Here is a 19,993-nt window from a genome sequence, read left to right as displayed (position 1 = left end):
ACATATTGGGGGTGCAATTAAAAAAAACCTAAAATCGACCGCGTTACGAAAAGTGGTCAGGATTTGACCACTTATAACTCTGTCAATAGCGGATGGATATTAATTCCAAACAAGCCAATCGATTGGAATGTCATCTATGAATCTGCTAAAATGAACACTTTATCAATTTTCAAGACCATTGAAAATTGCACGAATGTGCAACTGTTGCTATAATAATGAAAATTATTACCAATTGACTGCGAAAAGCGCTTTCCCTAACACAGATTTAAAAATCGAATTCACTCCGGTCTCACCGGTGATGAGTGGTGGTGTCCAGTGGTCATCATCAGCAGCAGCAGCAGTGCTTTCGGCGCGGGCCTTGTACATTTTTCTCCAATACAAGACGAAAGACTGCCCGCAAGTGCGAGCTGCAGCCCACAGAGCGGTCCATTCGTCGAAGAAGAAGGAAGAAGTTGTACCGCTACTGGATTTCAGTTGCTCGTCGTGAGCTGCTATGGGTCATCTATGTCAAGCGCGTCACCGTTCCATAAAACATACAGCTTGCCAGCCTTATCTGTGTAAAACACCTTAATAGCTCAGCATTACTCAACCATCACTACAAAACGGTCCTTTTAAGGACCACCATAAATTTGTTAAAGATTATTTTCTGGACACTTCTCGCGCTAACTTTCAAATAGACCAATCTACATTGATCGATTCTCTTCATCGACTCTCTATTTCGTTGAAATTACAATCGATTACTTTTTTATGCAATAAAATTCTTCCAGAATTTTCTTAATAAAAGGGGGTTAAAATTTGCATCAAAAAGCATAAACTTAGGTACCGTCCGGTATGCTCAGATTCTGTGATTGATGTGTGCCCTAAAACAGATTCAATTTCCGAATACCAAAATTAATGGGCAATTCAATCTCTTAAAATTTCTACAATTTTAGGGCGAAATAAGTTATATTTGAGAAATTGTTTGCGAGTTTATCGATATAGCCATGTCGCAGCATTTTGCTACACAATACAAGCGGACAAACCTCCGAAGAAGCAGCCGAAAACTGATGCTGAAAGAAATCGATGTTACCCCGACAGGACCAGAACGGCTAGAGACAACATTGCTTTATCTACTGGTTGGGATGCTGGAGAAGGATCTTCAAGATGAGGTAGAGAATTTGACTATATTCCTTTGAAACAAAGAACTACCTTGTTTTTAACATATTAATTCGTCAAGAACATCAATTGAGGACTACTATGCCATCGCCATTGGATTGGAGTATGATGAGGAGTCGGGTGAACCACATGTGACGGTGGTAAGTAGACGAAGCGAGCGTGCTTCATCAGAGGAAACTGGTTCAGATGCTCTTCAGATTCTGATGAACGCTTTCGGGAGGAGTTTCTCAGTCAAAGAAGCGGCGCCAGCATTCTAGTGGGAGTTTCAACCGGAATCAGACTTGGGGTTTAATATTTCGACACGGTTAGACAGTCCAACGATGGGACAAATGGAGAGAAGTATGATGTCTCTGGCGAAAAGCAGGGCCGGCCAGAGAACACCAACCCGAGAATCTTCACCGATGGAAAGCAACCACCGGTGAGATTCTCCGGTCATAGTCCGAGTGGTCATCGAAGGCGAATTCATCGATGTCAGTTATGACAAGGAACACATTATAGAACTGAATGTCGGTTAGCTGATCAACGAAGTGGTGAAGCGTTACGGAGTCAAACATGGTAAACGACCACTGATAAAACAACTACGGCCAGATGGTGTATGGACACCGATCCCCGTACGACCTTCTGTACGGCTCGGATTCTATAATCAATTCGTACCTCATAGAGTTCAAAAAGCTGCGTTCCGATCAGTTCTCCAATCGCTGGACACCATGGAAAACACCGATCACTATACACTTCACCGGGACTTCTTCTTCACCAAGCCTATACATATTCTATTTCAAGCGCTATCCTTCAACCAACTCACCGATGTCGACTTTCAGGAGCTCACTTTCAAGCCCAACAACTAACCAATCAACATCTTACAATTCCACTTAACCTCCGGCTGTGATTTCAGCTCCATCACGAATTTCCCCGCCCCAAATCGATCTACCAACGTCTTCAACGTTCCCTTCACTTCCTTCAAGGGTCTCGCTCTCCTCACTAACCAACTCACTAATCGCATTTCGAATCGACATCATGACCAGCAGCAGTCCCTTCATGGTCATCTATTCAATCAGCTTCCGGAACGTGGGCCACCCCCTTCCCAACTCCGTCTCGAATGAACTAAATTCTCCTCTTGTAGGGGAACAGTTTAAAGAGACGTTAATAGACGTATCCACGTATCCCCTTCCCAACTTCGATAAAACTGTTCTGATACACCAAAGCCTTCCGCACCAGATCCTTGAACAGTTCGATCGTCTTGAGTGAAGGTACTCCGATCTCGAAGACTTTCGGTAGCGACTTCAGTACCATCCTGAAGAATTCCAGTATCACCCCCAGATTACAGTTGTACTTGGTAACGGTCGCTCATTCTGCAAGCAAATTTTGATTTGACTTTTGGTCGGTTTTTAGCTAAATTGTGCCTTGTGAGGAATTTAAAAAAAAAAAAAAAATTACATTTTTTTAGCGCTTTGGGCTGGAAATGCTCGGTACTAAGAAAATATCCTTTGTATTAATTTAGGAATGGCTTATTCACATCTCATTTTGTAAACAAACATGAATTTGTCTAAACTCTTAGCTCGCCCACGCAAACTAGCACCACCATCAGATAGGGTAAAGTATCCCCAGCATTATGATGGTGTTAGTTTTCATCGTTTTCATGGACGAGCGTTTCGAAAGATTGACGTTTGAATCTTTGTTTACAAATGCAGATACGATTATTCTGTCCCCGTCCAACTTCCATCAACAGGGTGCCCTTCTATGAAAATAAAAACATGAACCTTACCCTACGATTTTGATTCCACCCAACTACTCCAAGTCATTAATAAACGCAACGAAAAGTGACCTTAATTACACCCGTCCGATCAATAGCGATCGGATTACCTCGGGTCAAACAAAAAGTTTCGCCCCCCCAAAACTCCCAACCACGCGATCGACAAAGGACATCATTCAAGAAAATCCACCGCTCGCTCACTCCCATCGCAATTGATTAATGGTTGTCTTCAGTTTCGACGGCTTTACATGGCTGTCAGCGGTGATTTTCGGTTTGTCAGCAGCGCAATGACAGACAGACAGACAGACACAGCAAATCGTCGTAGCATAACGCATGAATGAACTGCAGCCGACCTCCTACTCCATGGCAACCCACCAACAACAACGACACCGTGAAGGGTTTTCACCTTAAAAAAGAATGGCTTTCGCTGATTTCGGAGGTTATCTTGTTTTGTTTTTTTCGATGGTGCTATTGGGATCAAATTTTTCCCTCGATATTCTCGTATTGGTTTGTGCGACTGGTGAAAGAAAAACTGATTGTCCTTTAATTTATTCTGTTTTTTTTATGTTTTGCTTCTTCTGGTGGTTATCGTTGGGCCGAGAATTCTCGCGAAAGGGAAAAATCCAAATCGAAGCAGGCCAATGTAAACAACGACTGGAACTGCTGCCGCATCGAAGAAACGGCAGAAGAAGAAAAAAATGACTGCCCGAGGAAACGGCGAGAGGCAGAAAAATGTTCGATGTAATGATAATAATAAATTATGATGAGTGCACAAAATGGGATACACATTTGATAAATATGCCTTTAGTCACCTCTACGGGACCTTCGGGCGCACTGGATAATTTGGAATACCTGCTCAACGAGGGATCCATGGCGAATGACAGAAGATGATTAGCAGACAAATTCGAACATATCGTTGGACCCCTCGTCCCGCTGGATAACCGTTATAATGAAGCTAATTTTTTTTTTTTGCGCACTTTATATGATAATCAAGCCATTCAGGCGGTCATCGTAGCAGGGGCAACCTGTGCTCAACTCGGCCCAATGAATTATGGTGTCGTTTCCCAAATAATATCGAACCCTGGCCGAACGAAGAAAACAAAGCAAAAAATCAACCGGTACAGCTGAGCGGGTAATGAATTGCATCAGATTCGGAAACTGTCATAAGTCCAAGTTGAAGCCTTGAAGAACCGGGCGAAAGTTTGCCTTTTTAGCGAATAAATTATAGGCCGTTTCACGTGGCAGTCAGCCCCGTTGCGAAAACAAACAAGTCAATCGCTGCGAGCATGGGCAAAGCTCAGATTGGGACAGACAAGGACTCGGAACCAAGTCCGGTTCCAGCGTTCAGCCACAGCAAACAAGCCTAGGCCCGGGATCGAGGGTGTCAGCCGATGATTATTGCAGTAAATTATTGAGTAATTATATTGCACTTAAAATTAATTAAATTAATCATACGGGGAGGCTGCTGGTGATCTGGTTTTATTTTTCTGCAACTAAAGACAATAATATAATTTCATTACGACATCGATGCAGGTCATAATTTCAGTGTACACATTTTACTTTATTGAAATTACTGCTTGGTATGAACTTTGACATGAATTACAAAATCAAAGAACATTATGCGGAAGAGCAAAAACGTCATGCATGGTTTCCGGTCGCTTAAGGGGAAAGAGGACGAACATCAATTTTCAAAAAAATCAAAAAACATATTTCGTTTAAAAACGGAAATTCTGTTAATGAAAATGTGTTCACTGTTCAGGTTGTAAAATCGAATACAGTGAACACTCTTTAGGCTGATGCAATTGGAAATTGTCGCTCCTCAGTGCTTAAAATCGGATCCTGATCAGCATCCCACAATTTCCACTCATTCCTAGAAAACTGACTGTGCACAAACCATTTGAAGTTTAAATGGGAATTACTATGGGAAAAGCAAACTTTTTGTTCATATTATTCCAACTCACCATATTAATCTACACGAGATTTGTAAACTGTGCTAGTATGAATTTTAAGGGACAACTTAGCAACAAAAATTAGTTTTAGTTTAGCTTTATTATAGAGACTTTCAGCACCTGGCTGGTTCGTTTCTCTGACAAAAGAGGGTGGGAGCTCCTGAACGGACCCTCCTAGTTACAGAGGTTTGAAGGGGCCACCAGAGCTGGGAGTTCCAGAATGGTAGCCCCCCTAATTACAGAGTTTTTGTTATACAGAGTTATGTATGGAATTGTATCTAGGACGTAGTCTTGATTCGTTGCAGTGGTTCGGTAAACTGTAGTTGGTATTCTATAGTTTGTTGTATTGTAAGAGTAGGATTCCGAGGCGTGGTCAGTGTGAATTGCAGGTGTCAGCATAATATGTTTTGGATACACAGTTCAGGTGAGTTGACCAAGATTGTCCGTAGCGTCGCAGTAGGTCAAGGTTCAAGGGGTAATCAACTCTGCACACTGTGCCGAAACAAAGCATGGCACACTGTTCGGCACGTTAGGACATACGTTGACAAGTAGAATACAAGACATAGATTATAAAATGGCATCACTGTCGAGCTCGAGCGTTGACGTTTTGCTAATCGTTGCTAAGAATTAATCCTTTGTTTACTCCAATGTAAAGCCCAATGAGTTCGTGGATTGTGGTATGTCACATTTCGAAAATCTTTTCTGAACCATGAATCCAATCAAACTAACAATACTCAGTCCATCTCATTTAATTCGCAGCGAAAACCCCTGTGGCTTGTGGTTTTGTCAAGACGGAGGTAACGGAACAAATCTGGATTTGGTCCGATAAAACATCTACAAGCGCTTTCCAAAAAAAAAAACACGATTTTACATGTTCAATTTCATGAATTGACCACTTTTACGGATGTTCCTGTTCATTCGGAGGACCAGTCTGTTATCTCCAGGGTTCATATTCCATCCAAAGGTTCGGATTTGGTCTGATAAAACACCTACAAGCATTTCCCAAAAAACCACGGTTGTCCATGCTCAGCTTCATGAATTTACAACCTTTACGGTTGCTCCGGACCTTCCGGATGACCACTATGGCCACTACTCTGTGGCCACCAGGGTTTGTATTCCATCCACAAGTCCGGATTCGGTCTGATAAAACACCTAACTACAAGCATTTTCTAAAAAAAAAACACACGGTTCTCTGTGTTCAGTTTTAAGAATTGACCCCTTTAACGGTTATTCTGGATCATCCGGAAAACCCCTCAGCGACCTCCAGGGTTCGTGAGACGGTCAAAATTCTGGATTTGGCCTAATAAAAGACCTACAAGTTTTTCCAACATACCACGATTCTCCAAGTTCAGTTTGATGATTTGACCACTTTTAAAATTGTTCCGAACCTTTCAAAAGACTACCATAACTACCCTGTAACCTCCAGGGTTCGTATTTCATCCTCTAGTCCGGGTTTGGTCTGATAAAACACCTACAAGCATTTTCTAAAAAAAAAAATACGATTCTCTGTGTCCAGTTAAGAATTGACCACTTTCACGGTTATTCCGGATCTTCCGGAGGACCCATCTGTGGCCTTCAGGGTTCGTGAGTCAGTCACAATTTTGTGAATTAATCGCTTTTTCGATGATCCGGATCTTCCGGAGGACCACCCTGTTTGCTCCACAGTTCTTTTTCCATCCAAAAGCTCGAATTTGATCCATCCAAAAGTCCGGTTTTCCTTGTAGAGTTGCCAGTCTGCTCCAGTAACACCTACATTCTTTGAGTAAGTTGGAGAGTCTCAGCAGCTCCTGGTAGTTCCAAAGAGTGTCTTGCAGTATCCGAGAATTGTAGAAGTTCCGAGAAACTTTTTTTTTGCAGTACCATGAGTTCTAAAAGCATCCAGAGAACCACTAGCTCTCATCTTTCAGGTTGTTCTTCGAGAGATCTGAGATTTCCTGCAGCTTTAGGGAGTACAGGAAGTTTGCGAAGTTCTTGTAGTCCTAAGAACTTCGCAAATATCGGCAGTATTTGGAGAGAAGCTTGAGTTTTGAAGCTCTCTAGCAATTATATACAATTCAGCGAGTTTCTTGAGTTTACTAAGTGATTTAAATGCCAGTGGCCATTACCAAAGTTGGGAAGTTTTCAGAGTTTCATCTGATTCGGAAACTGCGTGAATTCTGAGAATTCTGCAGTTCCGAAAGCTTAGACAGCTTCTAGTCCTTCGCACAATATTAGGATCGATCTCAGCAGGTGGCATTTGCAGAGGGTAGGGCAGAAAAATTGCCGAAAAGTGGTTCCCATTAGAGGTGGGCAAAATAGCTCATCTGGCTGAGCGGATCAGACCCGTCCAGCTCATTAAAGGGAGTCGATTCTTTCAAACAGCTCTTTAGCTCACAATTAAATTATAGAAATAGGTTATCTTGTTTTGTTTTTTTCGATGGTGCTATTGGGATCAAATTTTTCCCTCGATATTCTCGTATTGGTTTGTGCGACTGGTGAAAGAAAAACTGATTGTCCTTTAATTTATTCTGTTTTTTTTTATGTTTTGCTTCTTCTGGTGGTTATCGTTGGGCCGAGAATTCTCGCGAAAGGGAAAAATCCAAATCGAAGCAGGCCAATGTAAACAACGACTGGAACTGCTGCCGCATCGAAGAAACGGCAGAAGAAGAAAAAAATGACTGCCCGAGGAAACGGCGAGAGGCAGAAAAATGTTCGATGTAATGATAATAATAAATTATGATGAGTGCACAAAATGGGATACACATTTGATAAATATGCCTTTAGTCACCTCTACGGGACCTTCGGGCGCACTGGATAATTTGGAATACCTGCTCAACGAGGGATCCATGGCGAATGACAGAAGATGATTAGCAGACAAATTCGAACATATCGTTGGACCCCTCGTCCCGCTGGATAACCGTTATAATGAAGCTAATTTTTTTTTTTTGCGCACTTTATATGATAATCAAGCCATTCAGGCGGTCATCGTAGCAGGGGCAACCTGTGCTCAACTCGGCCCAATGAATTATGGTGTCGTTTCCCAAATAATATCGAACCCTGGCCGAACGAAGAAAACAAAGCAAAAAATCAACCGGTACAGCTGAGCGGGTAATGAATTGCATCAGATTCGGAAACTGTCATAAGTCCAAGTTGAAGCCTTGAAGAACCGGGCGAAAGTTTGCCTTTTTAGCGAATAAATTATAGGCCGTTTCACGTGGCAGTCAGCCCCGTTGCGAAAACAAACAAGTCAATCGCTGCGAGCATGGGCAAAGCTCAGATTGGGACAGACAAGGACTCGGAACCAAGTCCGGTTCCAGCGTTCAGCCACAGCAAACAAGCCTAGGCCCGGGATCGAGGGTGTCAGCCGATGATTATTGCAGTAAATTATTGAGTAATTATATTGCACTTAAAATTAATTAAATTAATCATACGGGGAGGCTGCTGGTGATCTGGTTTTATTTTTCTGCAACTAAAGACAATAATATAATTTCATTACGACATCGATGCAGGTCATAATTTCAGTGTACACATTTTACTTTATTGAAATTACTGCTTGGTATGAACTTTGACATGAATTACAAAATCAAAGAACATTATGCGGAAGAGCAAAAACGTCATGCATGGTTTCCGGTCGCTTAAGGGGAAAGAGGACGAACATCAATTTTCAAAAAAATCAAAAAACATATTTCGTTTAAAAACGGAAATTCTGTTAATGAAAATGTGTTCACTGTTCAGGTTGTAAAATCGAATACAGTGAACACTCTTTAGGCTGATGCAATTGGAAATTGTCGCTCCTCAGTGCTTAAAATCGGATCCTGATCAGCATCCCACAATTTCCACTCATTCCTAGAAAACTGACTGTGCACAAACCATTTGAAGTTTAAATGGGAATTACTATGGGAAAAGCAAACTTTTTGTTCATATTATTCCAACTCACCATATTAATCTACACGAGATTTGTAAACTGTGCTAGTATGAATTTTAAGGGACAACTTAGCAACAAAAATTAGTTTTAGTTTAGCTTTATTATAGAGACTTTCAGCACCTGGCTGGTTCGTTTCTCTGACAAAAGAGGGTGGGAGCTCCTGAACGGACCCTCCTAGTTACAGAGGTTTGAAGGGGCCACCAGAGCTGGGAGTTCCAGAATGGTAGCCCCCCTAATTACAGAGTTTTTGTTATACAGAGTTATGTATGGAATTGTATCTAGGACGTAGTCTTGATTCGTTGCAGTGGTTCGGTAAACTGTAGTTGGTATTCTATAGTTTGTTGTATTGTAAGAGTAGGATTCCGAGGCGTGGTCAGTGTGAATTGCAGGTGTCAGCATAATATGTTTTGGATACACAGTTCAGGTGAGTTGACCAAGATTGTCCGTAGCGTCGCAGTAGGTCAAGGTTCAAGGGGTAATCAACTCTGCACACTGTGCCGAAACAAAGCATGGCACACTGTTCGGCACGTTAGGACATACGTTGACAAGTAGAATACAAGACATAGATTATAAAATGGCATCACTGTCGAGCTCGAGCGTTGACGTTTTGCTAATCGTTGCTAAGAATTAATCCTTTGTTTACTCCAATGTAAAGCCCAATGAGTTCGTGGATTGTGGTATGTCACATTTCGAAAATCTTTTCTGAACCATGAATCCAATCAAACTAACAATACTCAGTCCATCTCATTTAATTCGCAGCGAAAACCCCTGTGGCTTGTGGTTTTGTCAAGACGGAGGTAACGGAACAAATCTGGATTTGGTCCGATAAAACATCTACAAGCGCTTTCCAAAAAAAAAAACACGATTTTACATGTTCAATTTCATGAATTGACCACTTTTACGGATGTTCCTGTTCATTCGGAGGACCAGTCTGTTATCTCCAGGGTTCATATTCCATCCAAAGGTTCGGATTTGGTCTGATAAAACACCTACAAGCATTTCCCAAAAAACCACGGTTGTCCATGCTCAGCTTCATGAATTTACAACCTTTACGGTTGCTCCGGACCTTCCGGATGACCACTATGGCCACTACTCTGTGGCCACCAGGGTTTGTATTCCATCCACAAGTCCGGATTCGGTCTGATAAAACACCTAACTACAAGCATTTTCTAAAAAAAAAACACACGGTTCTCTGTGTTCAGTTTTAAGAATTGACCCCTTTAACGGTTATTCTGGATCATCCGGAAAACCCCTCAGCGACCTCCAGGGTTCGTGAGACGGTCAAAATTCTGGATTTGGCCTAATAAAAGACCTACAAGTTTTTCCAACATACCACGATTCTCCAAGTTCAGTTTGATGATTTGACCACTTTTAAAATTGTTCCGAACCTTTCAAAAGACTACCATAACTACCCTGTAACCTCCAGGGTTCGTATTTCATCCTCTAGTCCGGGTTTGGTCTGATAAAACACCTACAAGCATTTTCTAAAAAAAAAAATACGATTCTCTGTGTCCAGTTAAGAATTGACCACTTTCACGGTTATTCCGGATCTTCCGGAGGACCCATCTGTGGCCTTCAGGGTTCGTGAGTCAGTCACAATTTTGTGAATTAATCGCTTTTTCGATGATCCGGATCTTCCGGAGGACCACCCTGTTTGCTCCACAGTTCTTTTTCCATCCAAAAGCTCGAATTTGATCCATCCAAAAGTCCGGTTTTCCTTGTAGAGTTGCCAGTCTGCTCCAGTAACACCTACATTCTTTGAGTAAGTTGGAGAGTCTCAGCAGCTCCTGGTAGTTCCAAAGAGTGTCTTGCAGTATCCGAGAATTGTAGAAGTTCCGAGAAACTTTTTTTTTGCAGTACCATGAGTTCTAAAAGCATCCAGAGAACCACTAGCTCTCATCTTTCAGGTTGTTCTTCGAGAGATCTGAGATTTCCTGCAGCTTTAGGGAGTACAGGAAGTTTGCGAAGTTCTTGTAGTCCTAAGAACTTCGCAAATATCGGCAGTATTTGGAGAGAAGCTTGAGTTTTGAAGCTCTCTAGCAATTATATACAATTCAGCGAGTTTCTTGAGTTTACTAAGTGATTTAAATGCCAGTGGCCATTACCAAAGTTGGGAAGTTTTCAGAGTTTCATCTGATTCGGAAACTGCGTGAATTCTGAGAATTCTGCAGTTCCGAAAGCTTAGACAGCTTCTAGTCCTTCGCACAATATTAGGATCGATCTCAGCAGGTGGCATTTGCAGAGGGTAGGGCAGAAAAATTGCCGAAAAGTGGTTCCCATTAGAGGTGGGCAAAATAGCTCATCTGGCTGAGCGGATCAGACCCGTCCAGCTCATTAAAGGGAGTCGATTCTTTCAAACAGCTCTTTAGCTCACAATTAAATTATAGAAATTTTGACACAAATGTCACACGATATGATGATGATATGATCGACATCGTGTTACACGATGTTACGCCTTTTCTCAAGCTATGCATTCTTATGTTAATCCTTCCGCAGATTTGCTCTCACTAGTCTCTGTTTCAGCTCCAGATCATCAGCTCAGATCTAGAGATGGGCTCTCGAGCTGTTCTATAGACCCGACTCACTAAAGTCAGCTGATGACCCGTGGCTTATTTTTAGGAACCGCAGCTCATCAGCTCACTGATATCATAAGTCTAATGGTGTATTCAGATCTGAGCGTGCATTAGCGGAGCGGAGCAGAATTTGCGTTGGAATGAGAGAGGACGGAAGGGACGGAATCAACATTAATTCTCCAACACAATTGCTCCCACTATTCTCGGCTTCAGCTCCAGATCATCAGCTTAGATCCGGATCTGGAGGTGAATCGCGACTAATCGAGAGAGAAAAGATCCCAAGAGCTGGACGGGTCCGAGAGCTGTTATATCAGTGAATCATTCGAGCCGATGATTCGGATTCAGAGCTGAGCTGATAAGCTGGAGAGAATGATGGGAGGAGAGGTAAGAGCACATATACTGGAGGAATAACAGCAGCAATAAGAGCTGGGTACGTAAATGCATTGGATAATACCAGTAGAAATTAAAAATCGTCTAATCGTAGGCACATGTTGAATTACGCGCGCATCTTGGTTTACGCGGTTTGTTCAATGCGTAAAGGAGCAATGCGTGCTTTTTTGATAAACTCCGCTATAAGTGACGGATTGAATGGTTTAGATTTATGATAACAGTGTGCTGATGAGCTGCGGTTCCTAAAAAAAATGAACCGCGGGTCATCAGCTCACTTTAGTGAATCGGGTCTTTAGAACAGCTCTGGAGCGGATCGCCCATCTCTAGTTCCCATACCTTTACTTTTTGAAAATTTTCTCAACTTCTACGAAGCTACATCAGCTTCTTCAAAGTTCCATAATTTGTTTTTCCAAGTCAATTCGACCAAGATCTCAGAACATCCATGACCTTTTTTAAACTTTAGGAAAACATTGAGCCTAGTCAGTGAACTTTTCTAAACATCTTAGCGAAACAAAAATCCAAAAACTACCCGTATGTTCCCAAATCAAACCCTGAAGCATGCTGAACTTTTACAATATTCATTGAGCTTCTACGAAATTCCCTGAAATTCTACGAAGTTCTTTGAGCTCCTACAATTATTGCTGAACTCCTTTTTCTTTGAACTTTAAAAGAATAATCTCAGCTCTTCTATGACGTTTTAAGAAATTCTCCTCGAATTACTAAGTAATTCACTTGCTTTCTACAAAATTCTCAGAATTTCTATAAAATTCATTGCATTTCTACAAAGCTCTCTGAACATTTTAAAGTCTCGTTAATTTTCTGCGAAGCTCCTTAAGTTCTATAAAGATTCCTGAACTTCTACGGAATTTACTGATCTATTTTCAGTCCATTAAACATTAACGAATTACCCTTAAGATCTTTTATGAAATTTCTTTAAATTATACAAAGTTACATCGACTTCAAAGAAGGTTCACAAACTTAAATAAAATTCCCAATTCTACGAAGTTTTGCCGAATTTTTACCAAACTTCGTTGAATTTCGTCGAAAATCTCCGAAGGTTTACGACATTACCCCAATTTATAATAAATTTCCTAAGTTTTTTCGATGTCCTCTGAATATACAATAAGTCCCTGAAGTTTTAATAATTAAGTTAAAGTAAATCTACAAAATTCGGTAAATGTCTCTAAAATTCCCTAAATTTCATTTTTTTGCTAAGTTCTAAAAAACTTGCTGAAGTTTTACAAAATACTCTGAAGTTCTATACAGTTCGCTGAGCTTTTGCCAAGTTTTCTAAGCTTCTACAATGTTAACTGAACTTCTTTAAAATTTACTGTGCTTCTAAAGAAACTTTCCATCACTTCTACACAGTCCAATGAATGTCTACGATGTTTTCGAAAGTTTCACGATGTTTCTTGAAGATCTACGCGGTTCTTTAAAATACTACATTGATCTTTTTACTTTTGAAAAGTGTGTGTTCTACGACATTTCGACGTCCATTATCTTTGTAAGAAACTTTGCGTACTTATTTTATGAAAACAAAATCTTGACCACTATTCGAAAATGGCCGAACTTTTTTCGAATATGTTCTACATAAAATTATAAATCAAAATTGGTAAACCCTACAAAAATGTTGTTCAAAAAGGATTTGTAGGAAATTGTAAGAGATTTTATAAAAATTATAAAACATTTCGGCAACCACAATTTAAACGTTAATTTCGCTATATTTTCTCACTAAAACACTTCACTGAATGTATTTAAACGATTTCTTAGACTTTCAGCTTCAATCCTTATACATTTTTACGACTGATAAAACCTGTTATGTCAGGTGTTTTTTCAAATGAAACATAAGCACATGAAAATACGGTTGATTTCGAGTTACCGATAATAGAACAACTGGTTAACACACAGTTTAAACGGAAAGGTTGCCGAAGTAAAAGAGGCTGCCGACAATAGTCACACTCACCTGAGAAGTTTGGAGCGCCTTAATTACGTTTTCAAACCGTTTTGGAAAGTTCTGTCGATTGGAATGGATAAAGTAGCTAGCAACAGATAAATGTAAACAAACAGACACGTCATATGTGTGCGTGACACTGAGGAAATGCTAATAGAAGTGCGAAAGCTGCTTAAATTGCCGAGAATACGTAAATTCCCCTACTTCTCTGAAAAAAATCTTAAAAATTTTAAATTGGGTTTTCTAAAAAAAAAAAAAAAATTTAATTTGAATTTTTTTTCTTTAGAAAGTCAGACCATGTATCTACTTGTCATACATCCCAAGATGGACTCTTTAAAAGGAGAAAAGTTGTTTAACTAAAATTATTTTTTTAACGTGTTGGAAACCCGCGATCTCTGCTATATGTAGTCGATTTATGTGTTTCTGAAAATGCCTAGTATAAGAATGTAATTCCTTTGTCTTTTGTCTCTATTTATTAGTTTTTATTTGTCTTGTCCCCCCGTCTCGATGAGTCTCATCGTGGTCCACTGGTCACCATAGTCGGTCGAACCCCAGACGAATTAAGAACCGCACTACCGTTCATACTGGCGACAACGCTCTGATGTGACAACGAAACTCCACCCCCAAGCTCCACCCCTGATCCTATCCTTCGACAATGTACCCCTCTAACCTCGGGTAAGCCGCGAGTATTCGGCCCAACTCCTACTAGAAATAGAAATTAGTGAATTTTGGTAAAAACTATGAACAATGAATTATCGGCTCCGTAAAACTAACGCGATTGAGCATTTCAAATAAACGAACTAGATTGAACAACAAAACTTTTTCGTGTTTGCAGCATTTAAAAAAAAAATAGTTTTTGAGAAAACTCAATATAAAAATTTTAAGTAATTATTTTCAGTGTAGTATTTTTTAATTTTTTTATTATGACAGCTCATAAAATTTTCTGCAAATCATCTTTATATATAATAAGCATGCAAAATAACTTAAGCATATATCTGTACACCCACAAAGCTTCAATGAAATTTGAGAGGGTGTAAAATTCTCAAGGAACGGAAACACATATTCGGACATTTGTGTAATTTTCAATAGTGACCTATTGAAAATGGATAAAGTGTTCATTTAAGCAGATTTGTAGAAAAAATTCCAATCGATTGGCTTGTTTAGAATTAAAATCCATCTGCTGTTGACAGAGTTATAAGTGGTCAAAACCTGACCACTTTTCGTAACGCGGTCGATTTTAGTTTTTTTGAAGTTCCACCCCAATATGTTACCGAAAGACGAACCGAAAGAACATAACCAAAACACTGATCCCCCACCAGATCGTAAACGGCAGAAAGTAACCCCAAACAGAACGCAGCGAAAATAAAATGTAATATTTTATGGCACAGCAAACCGCACCGAACAAAATCCCACACCACGCCAAATCGATCGCAATAATTGGAATGTGCAAACAAGCTGCATCAGCTCAAAAGAAAGGACGAGATTATAGTTGTTCAAGCGCCATAAAACCATCTGGCAGCAAATTGTTTCATTGTTTTGTGATTGATTTTATTGACGGGCTGTTAAGATTAACCCCCTGAAACTGACACACCAGTGGACGACTGCAAACCACTCAATTTAATTGGAACTGAACCAATAAAAGCCTTGCGAAAAAAAAACAATCTTCGCAGACGATTGACTTCTCCATTTGACGCTAGGACTTTCCGGATCAAAGTAAACCGAGTGGCACTTTTGAAGTGATGCTAGACTAAATGGACGCTGGCCGGTGTTTGTCTCGCCAGTCTCAACGCTAAATCGATTTTACTAATTTACTGTCAAGTTGTCAATAGTTTTGAAACGGGAATCTCCCTTTTCCATCGACCTGACGATCGATCCATCTGGTAATTGATAGTCCCGTCACCCGCCGGGGTTTGGCCGTCAATATCGCATCCAAGAAGGCTGGCAGCATTTTCCCATCAACCTGCCACGATCTACCGCGAGTGAGTGTGTGTGTGCGCCGCCAATATCGAAGGCTGCCATGAAATTGATGATTGTGTTATCGAGTCTCGTTTGAGTCTCTTTTTCATTGAGTGCAACTTGGCTGGCTCCCTCCCTTCGTCAAATCGATGGATCGATGCATCATCAGGCCAGTGTTGGATGATCGTTCGGTTAACGAGACACACAGACTTCCTTTCATGTTTTCCGCCCCGAGTGAATATATCTGCAACTTTTCACCGTGAGCACATATTCCTTTCAATCAAACTGACCGGAGGGGGACGCCGCCAGCAAGGCGCAGGAGGATTCGTCATGCAAATCTTTCTCGTTACATCTGTTTCACTTTACAGCTGTAGATGCAGACGCTTCTTGGAGTACCTCAACTTGTTGCCGTCCTGTTCAGCTGCCAGCTAATGATGCAAGCGGCAAGTCGAAATCGTGAATTCGGTGCAGGTTGTTGGAGCACCCTGAAGCCCCTAACGCATGCATGGAGGGAGCGTAGCGAATGCAAATAGAAGAGCCGCCCCGAAGAAGCGTCCTCCCTGGGTTGCTTAATCTTCCTCTCACTCACGTTCTTCGCACGGTGCGGCGCCGCCACAGTAGTGTTGATCAAGTACCTATCTACCAACATGGAGGTTGGTCCATCAAAGTAAACCGACAATCGTGTGGTACAGAGCTTCTAAGCAAGCACGGGTTGTCATGGCATACTTGCTGTCCGCAATTGGTGCCATTGGAATGAAGGAGTACCTTTTTTGGGGGGAGTGTCTGTTTTTGTTTGTCGTGCAGGAGAAAGGGGATTGCTGGAAATGGCTTTACGATAGTCCTCGGTGACTGAAGACATTTTTAAGGTAAGAGCTGGTAAGATGCCATAGGTTGTTAATTAATTTACGAAGGGTAAATGCTTTGCGAGTATGTAGGTAAATTTGCAGCTGCGAGATTACATTTTAGAGATTTTTCAAGGAGGCCTTGCAATTCTATAGATTGATTTGAGTTAATTTAATACGATGGCCACTATTCTCAAAATGAGCTTGAATAAGCTGCACATTCGCTTGTTATCTAACTAACGGTACCGATGGTAAAGTGGTTAGAAAATTAATTATTACTTAGTAACTCTACAAATACTTTCTACAACTTTGAAAAAAGAAAACACTAAAATAATGCATAGTTACTAACCTTGTTTTTTTTAGTCAGAGGAGCGCAGCGACGGGCAAGACTCTATAAGAAGCATCTTTTAGAAGCTTTTTCGTCGCTACGCGCTCGTCTAACTAAATAAACACGGACAGGGTTATTAACCTGAGTAGCTATAGAAGCACCAACTTCATGAAATTGTTGGGGGGGGGGGGTGGGCAGAAAGATGTTTTTTGAAAATAGTTCATTTAAAAAAATGGCAGGAGTTATTTGGAAGAACAAAACAGACATCAAAACGTAACCATAAATATTAACAGACTTCGAAACAAACTGAAATGGAGTGTTTTGATAATTAGTTGGAGAGAATCAATATTGGTGATTAAGTTGATGATAAAGCTTAAAAAAAAAGTAAGAGGTTGTATCCAAGACACGACCGTAGATTTTACGTAGGATTACGAAAGGTACAATTGATTTCACAGTAAAAGTATAGTAAATATTAAATGGATTTCTTGACTCATTATCAGTGAAAAATTTCGATAGGTTGAAATTCGGAAGCAATTTGAGAGTTCTATTTTTGAGGTGCTCTGTCGATGTCCATGTAGTACAATCCTAAAAAAAAATGCATACCCGAACGATAACCCAAATGATAGAACAATTCCACAAATGGTTTGGATGATACCCGGAACACGTCGGTAAGCAAAATAACCATACAAATTATATTACGGAAGCCAATCCTGGACGATGTTTTTTGGATACAAGCTCTTACTTGAACTCTTTAGTAAACTCTTTTATCAGTCATTTGTGGTCCTGAAAGCACCGATGGGTTGAAAGCTTGGAAGCCAGTTTAGAACAATGCTGCGGTATTTTTTCATCGATGTTCTTGGAGATGATAGCGATGCGGAAATGAAATATGTATTAGGGAAGACACATCAATCACAGAAACTGAGCATACCGGACGGTACCTACGTTTATACTTTCGGCAAGATTTTTTGACGCAGGACTACGTCTGTGATTTCTATGTGGGGATACACTTTGTGAAAACCGAAAATGGAACATGTAACACAATTATGAAAGATTTTGAACGCTACTAACTCAGCTGCCCCTGGACCAATTTAAATAATTTTATCACCAATCGATCAGATATATTTCGACGCATCTGATTAATTTAAGACATTATCATTTTTCAAAAGGTCACTATTGAAAATTGCACGAATGTGCAACTGTTGCTTTGATAGTTAAAATTATCACCGTGAAAAGTGATTTCCCTAACACAGATTTCAAAGTTGAATTCCATCCGGTCTCACCAAACGATGAGGTTTGGTTACACAACGAAAGGCTCCCCGCAAGCAGCGAGCTGCAGCCCACATGAGCATCCATAGAAGGAGCAAGAGCACCGCTATTGATCGAAATCAGTAGCTCTTCGTGAGTTGCTGTGGGCAATCTATGTCAAGCGCGTCATACTAAAGAGTATAAATAGAGAGAACCCCGCTCAAATTCCTATTCCTACACAAAACACAAGCTCCTGCTGCAATTAACAAATAAGATTTATTATATAAGACCACGTAGTCCTACGTCACCATTGCGTACAACCGCATAGGGCTGTCCCTTGAAGTTTTTGTCATAATTCTCTTAATAGGAGGGACTTAAAATTTGCATCAAAAGGCATAAACATAGGTACCGTTCTGGCATGCTCACTGCGGCGACTGTGTTAGGGAAACCACTTTTTCCATCACCGAAACGCCTTGTTTTCTGATTACTAAATTACGCATTTTCATGCACAAAACGCATGTTGTTCGGAACGAGGGTGACACGCTTGGCATAGATGGACCATAGCGGCTCACGACGAGCAACTGAATCCGATCAGCGGTTGAGGGCAGCCTTGATAGCTTGCGGGGAGCTTTTCGTTGTATATTGGAGATCACCACTACTCACCACAGGCGGTGATTGAAAGAACACCGTTCGGTGAGACCGGATGGAATTCAATTTTGAAATCTGTGTTAGGGAAAGCGCTTTTCGCAGGCAATCGGTGATACTTTCGTGCAATTTTCAGTAGATACTTTGAAAAGCGATAAAGCCTCAATTTTAACAGATTCCCAGAAAAATTTCTTGTCGATTGGCGTATTAAGAATTAAAATCCATCATCTCTGGATCAAAATCAGACCACTTTCATTTTTGAAATTGCACCCCAATGTTGCCGTAAATTTTTGGGAACTGACATCCGGCGTCAGTTTTCAAATAGACCAATCTACATTGATCGATTCTCTTCATCGACTCTCTCTTTCGTTGATAACTTAGCTGCATTCATATTTCGGACAATTTTTTTCTACATAGTCTATTAACAGAAACTATTATTAAGCGTATTAGACGATAATAACAGCTGAACATATTTTTGGAGCCGAGTTATTAACGAAAGAGAGAGTCGATGAAGAGAATCGAACAATGTGGTTGGTTGGTCTGATTAGGGCGATCTTGCTGTTGCTAGGATTTGTAATCAAGACAAATTTGTTGGTTTTATTACTATTCAGATAATTGTTTCAACAAGCTACAAACAACACGGAATGAATATCATTGGCGTGCACAGGGTGGGGCAATAAATATATTGCCTGAAAATTGCACCACAAAGGTGCATGAAGGGACAAACTTCAATGAATTTTTTTGGTAAAAAAACTGCACCACATTCCTAGTGTATTTTTTTTTCAAGGTTGTCCATGGAGGATTAAAAGAAAAGGGTAAATTTAAGGTTGAAAAAATTCACCTTCGTGGTGTTAATTCGAAGAAAAAGCTTTTTATTGGATATTTCTGGTGTAAAATATTATCAAGGTGGTGCATGGAAGGACTAATCAAAATGAATAACTTTGGTTCTAAAATTGAATCGCGCTAAAAATTTGGAGGTGCACATTTATCTGAAAATGTCTGGTGGAAAGTTCGCAACACTGTGGTGAATGTAGAAGCAAGGTTTATTCATTTTTCTGGTGCGTAATTTGCATCGTTCTGATGAATGCAAGCTTCATTGAAAATGTATGGTGGAAAATTTGCACCATTCTGGTGCATGAAGAGTGCATGGTGAAAAAAACTTCACTGACAATTTTTGGTGCACCGTTCTGGTGAATGGAGGAGCATGTTCTATTGAAAATTTCTGGTGCAAAATTTGCATCGCTCTGATTAATGAAATGAACAGAAAATTTTTGGTGGAAAACTTGCACTAGCCTGGTAAATGAA

The 19,993-nt window shown here is 40.5% G+C and overlaps 1 protein-coding gene across 1 annotated transcript in view; it reads right to left on the bottom strand.

Moving 5' to 3' along the window:
• Positions 1-19,993, bottom strand: part of LOC135704774 (uncharacterized) — a 108,185-nt gene that overhangs the window by 57,670 nt on the left and 30,522 nt on the right. The window lies entirely within an intron of this gene.

The sequence above is a fragment of the Ochlerotatus camptorhynchus genome, unplaced genomic scaffold (genome assembly GCF_037179485.1).
Source record: "Ochlerotatus camptorhynchus isolate MF236.1 unplaced genomic scaffold, CSIRO-AGI_Acam_v1.1 ptg000247l, whole genome shotgun sequence".
Taxonomy (NCBI): Eukaryota; Metazoa; Arthropoda; class Insecta; order Diptera; family Culicidae; genus Ochlerotatus; species Ochlerotatus camptorhynchus.
This window is presented reverse-complemented; position numbering and strand designations above follow the sequence as displayed.